Here is a 6,206-nt window from a genome sequence, read left to right on the forward strand (position 1 = left end):
ACAAAGAAAAATGTGAGCTTGGGATTTTTTGCGCCTTAAGCCATATTTTCTGGAAAACTGAGAGAGGATCATACTTATCAACGGATGTGATCTGATATATCGGCAATAATGATGACAACAACAGCACCCAGTCAAGGAAGGTGTCTGTATAATCCAGGCTAAAGTCTCCGTATCTAACGATGAGATTATGAGCATCAAAGTTTGATTTCAATCAATGATTTCTCATTAATTTCAATCTTTGATATGTCCTTATTTGATTAGTCAATATTAAAGATATCAAGGTTATATTTTTACAGAATGTATTGTGTATGTATGTAGGATGATTTTAAATAGAAAATGACTAGCTACTGTAGGTTTTCACAGACTGTGTCACATATCAATATCTGTGTCACAAAACTTGCATTATTATGCAAATGAACACGCTATATGGACACCATAGTGTGTAAATTTGCATAATAATGCAAGTCTTTAAGTTGTCTTCTTTAAGGATTCGTGTTTAATTTTACCATTAGCATTTCATGTAATGTTCATGGTCCGTTATATAATGTGTGCTTTTTAAGTTATTTTACGAAACCCAAGTAGTACTGTATGTGTTACACTCAGCAGCCTTGCAATATATCCTTCCCCACCTTCCCATGTTTTTTTTAATATCAAATATGTCTACACAGGGAGTAAAATTGTGTTCCTCAAGCTATTTCATGGGGTCTTTAAATGCGTTTCGTAATCTCAGGCCTCAATTGTAACTTCATGTCCAATCTCTCTAATTTCAGTGAGGAGTTACGCAACCAAAGTGGAGCAAAGCACACGCACACACTTAGCTTCCTACAAACATAATTCCTCACTGTCTCAACCACAATATTGTATTAAAGAGAAAGAGAGAAATGGTCTTTCCAACAACTAAAGATATTAATGTTCTTACAGAGCTATCCCAAAATAATTCCATAATGTTTAAGGTTTTTTCTACCGATGATGGGGGTTTGTCTTGATTAGTTTGTGCTAAGAGGGAATCTGCCCAGAAATGCTTGGCTGAAGTTGTGTTTACAGTTAATTCTGATGGAATATCTCTGATCTGATCCTGGCGCTCAGACGCTGTCTGTCTCCACATTTCTCCTGGCAAGTGTGTGCTTGCAGCAGGACATACAAGCCTAATTAAGTTTAATTAACACAGGCCCTGAACAGAGAGAGACAGGAGAGCAGAGGATGGAGGAAAGTTTCTTGAATAAGAGACATAAAATATATGGCTCTCATTACATTTTGAGTTCGTCTCACACACCACAAGAAAAGAAAGACGAATACCAATTTTGTCTGAGAAGAAAGTGAGACGGATGCAGGTAGGTGGTATGTATGTGAGAAAGAGAAACGTATATGAGAATCTCGTCATTCTCTCTCTCAATGCTCTTGAACAGAGCTCTTGTCAGAATGGGTGACAGACAAAGCAGATACGACGGCCACTGCAACTAAACTGCCAAGCTTTCATTACTAGATTTAAAGGGTTCATTTGAGTTCTTTGTAGAAATGGAAACTTCTTTGCTCCAAAGAAGTATATACTCTACATCACAATTCAATAAAAAGTATGTACTGTGATGAGAAAGTATTTACTTTGGAATCCGTAACACTAAAGAGTATGCTATTACACACATAAAAATACAGCTCTTTGCATTCCAGCTTTTCTTTATTCATTATTTCTTATGCCATGTTTACAATAATCTGAAAATATGACCTTATACTTTGTTTATGCAAGCACCATATTACAATGTCAAGGGGCGTTTAAGGGATCCATGCCCTCTAGTGGCCACAGCAGCTTATACAACCTGTGGTTACGTTTATTTTATTCAAAAAAAATTATAAGCAGCATTTCATTTTTTTGAATTTGTAAATGTAGAAATCCTTTCATAAACATTTTTATTGTTAGAGATCCACTAATTCCGGACAGTTTCCGAAGTTCGTTGCATTAACAGGTAGATTCATTACATTATATCAGTTGTTAAACCCCAGAATTAGTCATTTGGAAGTTTGTCTATGTATTTCTTACGGTAATGATTTGCTGTTGGTGTTCTCCCTGCTGAAAAAACAGCAACAAACCAGCATGGACCAGCATGGGAATTATGCTGGTATGATGCTGGTTTAGCTGGTGGTAACCAGCATACCAGCACCAAAACACAACATATGCTGGTCTTGCTGGTATGACCAGCATGGGATGTTGGGGCTAATGCTGGTTTGGTGCTGGTTTAGCTGGTGCTAATGCTGGTGCTGATGCTGGGTGTTCACTAGCAAACAACAACATATGCTGGTCCTGCTGGTATGCTGTTTTTTTCAGCAGGGCTAAAAGTGCTAACAACTTAGCAAGCAAACAACAACAAAATATCCACATTCTTAGTATTAATGTTGATGCTTGTCTAATCGATTTAATGTACCCGATCAGATCTAAGTTAATATAAACACTATATGTGCTGTGGTTGGCACACTTTGTAGAAAAAAACACAAATGCTTTCACAAAATAAAGACAGAGAACAGAAAGGGAGGCTGCTAAAGGCAGTTCAACATTACAAACATGGATTTAAACCTCCATCAAGTCGGCAGGTAAATCGAATATTTAGCAGATTCTCACACTTTAATTCTTGTTATTATATTTCCCATTACAATCACCTTTCTAAGTTGATGCTAGCAATATAACACATCATATTTATATTATTTATTAAAACCATAATAATATTACCACCCCCCTTTCATTTTCTAAATGACTGTTCTCATTACAAATATATTCCAAAGAAAATTTATGGTTTCTAAATAATTTTGGAATTAAGGTATAATGCAAAAGAAGTTAAATTAGAGCTTTTACATCTAAAGCCAGTGGGTTTGTACACAGCAAAATCACTGGTGTTAAAATAACACCCAGGGTGTCAAATTTAACACTGGAAAAGTGTGTATATGTGTCCACACTACACTGTGTTAATTTAGTCAAAAGTGTAGTGTTAATTTAACAACACTCATTATATGTTAATTTAACACTCAATATTGTTAAAATTTACACTTTGTTCAACACTATTCATTGTTGTTTCCACACTACACTGGTGTTGGCACAGAAATACAGTGTTAAAAATTAACACTCCTAATTTAAAGTCAACACCGGTGTAATGTGAATTCAACAATGTTAAGTGTTAAAATACTGATTAATAGCCACTTTTGTTGCTAATGGGTTGTTTCTATAAAAGACAAATGACAAGAAATATTGCAAAACCTCTTTTTATTAAAGTACATCACATTTAATATTAACATTGATACACACAACACTGCATTTAACACTGCTTATTTAAATACCTCAGCTACAATTAGAAAACAGAATACAGTATGGAATAATGAAAGTTATCTTATACCACAGCGCAGTGACATGAAAACCACTTATTATAAGGTCTTTAATAAATCAAATGAGAGTTAAAATAAATTAGCCACCCTACTCAAAACTTGAACATTAAAATACACTGCAATTACCTTACTGGCAGGCAGAAATGCTTATCCTTCACAATACTAAAGATTTTTCCATAACAAAACAGACATTTCAATTCAAAAGACATTTCATTTTTCTTAAATACGTTCCAACCTGGTATTTAGTTCTGTAGTTGTTTTACTCATGATGTAGCGGAAGGCTGCATCAGTGGTCTTCATCATGGAGGGAATGGCTTTTTGGTCCAGAATGATGCAAAAATTCTGGATGCAACTTCTGTTCCCAACGCAGTGCAGGCAGGGCTGTGCTGATTCATTCCCCTCAAAGCATGGATTGATGCTCATCACCTAAGTGTTTTAAAAGAGTGTATTTGATGAATGTATTTGATGTGTATTTATGAACTTGTATGCATTTATAATGGGGTGAACAATGCAAGCAAACTAACTGCTGAATAAATAACTAGAACAAAATACTAAAAAACTTACACAGCACAATCAGTAGCTTCAGTTGCACATTGACCCTCTTTCTTCTTTCTTCTTTCTTCCTTTCACAAATGAAAGGCAAGAGGTGAATGAGCCAGGGAAGAGCTGCCACATCACTGTCCCGTCCTAGCAAAACAGAATTTAAACACCATGAGTATACAGTTAAACTTTAAAACCGTAAAAGTAGCAAACCCATGTACACTTACCATATTTAAACTCCTGTTGACCAGACAGAGGGTCATCCATATTGTTGTATGTTGGCTATTTTGCAATACATCACCTCAGCATATTTCTGCAGATTTTCAAAGACAAAAAGAGTCAAGAAAATACCAAAAAGGGTGCAGTTTTAACCGTTATTTGAATCAAAATCATCTCAGTATAATAAATCATGTTAGAGACAGTGTACAGTACTAATGTACTGTGTGTACTCACATAACTAGTTGGTAAGCTCTTATCCTCCAAACTGGGTTAAGGAATAACAGTTCCAGAATTCATGGGTATGCCGTATTCAAATATAGTCTGGTAGGGTCCTATCACAAAAAATGACAATAAAGACTCTGAAAACTCAACATTCTTTTTATATTAAAAACAGCACTCAAGACAATATGAATCTTCATTTATACATTTTCAAAATAGTTATCAATTTGATTGCTATTTAATATGACATCAATAGCAAAACGATGTATGAGAAGATAATATATTTTTATTAAAGTTGGCATCAGGTCATGTGAGTTTCTTTCCAGATTAATAATAATAATAATAATAATAATAATATGTACAAAACTACATATACTAAAAAGATTGGTTAACTGTTCAGTTATGTCAAATAAAATGATTTATATGTATAAATATATAAACTTACCTTCTGTAATGAATTTATATAAGTATTAGCAGTCGTTTCTCATTGGAAGTCATCCATGTCAGGTCTTCTTTAATAAACTGCCCTAAAAACAGCATCTCTTCTGAATGATTTGAAGCACTCAGTGTGAACTTTCACCAAACTAGCATCTATAATGACAGAAAAAAACAAATGTTCGCCATACACGTTTTACACTTTCGTATGTATTTGCCATTTGCATCTGTCTGACATCTAGCGCCACGAAAAGCTTACAACACACAATGCATCCAATCTGTGCATACAAATGATGATATATTGTGAGGTTTTGGTCAAATGAATTGTTGGTTTGGCGATATTTCCCCTGTTTGCATACATCTTAGAAAAACACATGATGATGCGGTTGCGGTTTTCTCCGTGTTTTCAGTAATTTGAATAATTAACAGATATCCGTGCACTCACGTGCATGTAAACGACCTTGTTAACTCACGGTATCTAGCCTATATGATTACCTTATAACGAGCATCATATGGTGAATAAACGAGCTTTCATTTAACTTAATTTCATACCTTCAATTTGTAGTGCATGTCGCGTTTTATCATGGTTCAATTCTTTCGTTCATATCTCCTGTTAATATTATCCTTCTTGGTTTTAAACTTTTAGCTAGCAGTTTAACTTTATACTAAACTAACAAGGGAACAACGTAACACAAGGTAGCTCTGATTAAACTGAACCAAATAACGAACAAAGGGGAAATAAAATGGGAAAATATCTTATTTAGGTTTTTTGGCATATGGCTGCGTAGAGTCAGACAGAGAAATAACAGTTTAATTTAGCCAAACCATGTGAATATTATGAGACTGATTTACCTGATCTCTTCAGTCCTCCTGTGAAAGAAAATGGCGGTAAAATCCCTGACAGGATATGTTTAGTGGAGGCGTGGCTTGATTTACACCGCTCAGAGTGAAATCTGATAACACCCTTGTTTAACACTGACACTGTCGTGAATATAACACTGGCCTAGCAATGGCAGTGTTATTTTATTACCAGATAGTGTTAAAACAGCATCAACACTGTGTATTTAACACCATCCCTGAAAATTTAACACTGGTGATTTTGCTGTGTACAGATGTAAGTGTGTATAGCATGGGTATTCAACCGGGGGTCCGTGACGGAACTGCAGGGGGTCCGCCAAATGATGTTTAACGACAAGCAATTTTTTGCTTAAAACGTAAAATATATGTACAAAACGTTACATGTCCCCTTTAAGTTGTGCACGTGCGTGGCCGCATTGAAGGTGCGAGTTCAGTTTAGCCAGCGGACCAAAATATCTAAAGATTATAAATGTCCACTCAGGAAGCAGCAGTAGCGACAGAAAAGTCATCATAAAACAGGAAAATCTTATGTGTGTCTTTCTTTCAGAATGTCATTTTAGAATCAGTGTGAC

The 6,206-nt window shown here is 35.2% G+C and overlaps 1 long non-coding RNA gene across 2 annotated transcripts; it reads right to left on the bottom strand.

The window, feature by feature from the left end:
- Positions 1 to 3,314: 3,314 nt before the first annotated feature.
- On the bottom strand, positions 3,315 to 5,880 carry LOC135744976 (uncharacterized). 2 transcript variants are annotated; one of them, XR_010530905.2, is made up of 6 exons: positions 5,629 to 5,880; positions 4,787 to 4,932; positions 4,357 to 4,454; positions 4,131 to 4,216; positions 3,928 to 4,050; positions 3,318 to 3,789 (listed from the first exon to the last, which is right to left on the bottom strand). It is a non-coding gene; the product is annotated as an uncharacterized lncRNA (long non-coding RNA). The 2 variants fall into 2 exon arrangements; XR_010530904.2 differs by lacking the exon at positions 5,629 to 5,880 and having other exon boundaries at positions 3,315 to 3,789; positions 4,787 to 5,563.
- Positions 5,881 to 6,206: the final 326 nt, after the last annotated feature.

Source organism: Paramisgurnus dabryanus, chromosome 3 (assembly GCF_030506205.2).
Source record: "Paramisgurnus dabryanus chromosome 3, PD_genome_1.1, whole genome shotgun sequence".
Lineage (NCBI taxonomy): Eukaryota > Metazoa > Chordata > Actinopteri > Cypriniformes > Cobitidae > Paramisgurnus > Paramisgurnus dabryanus.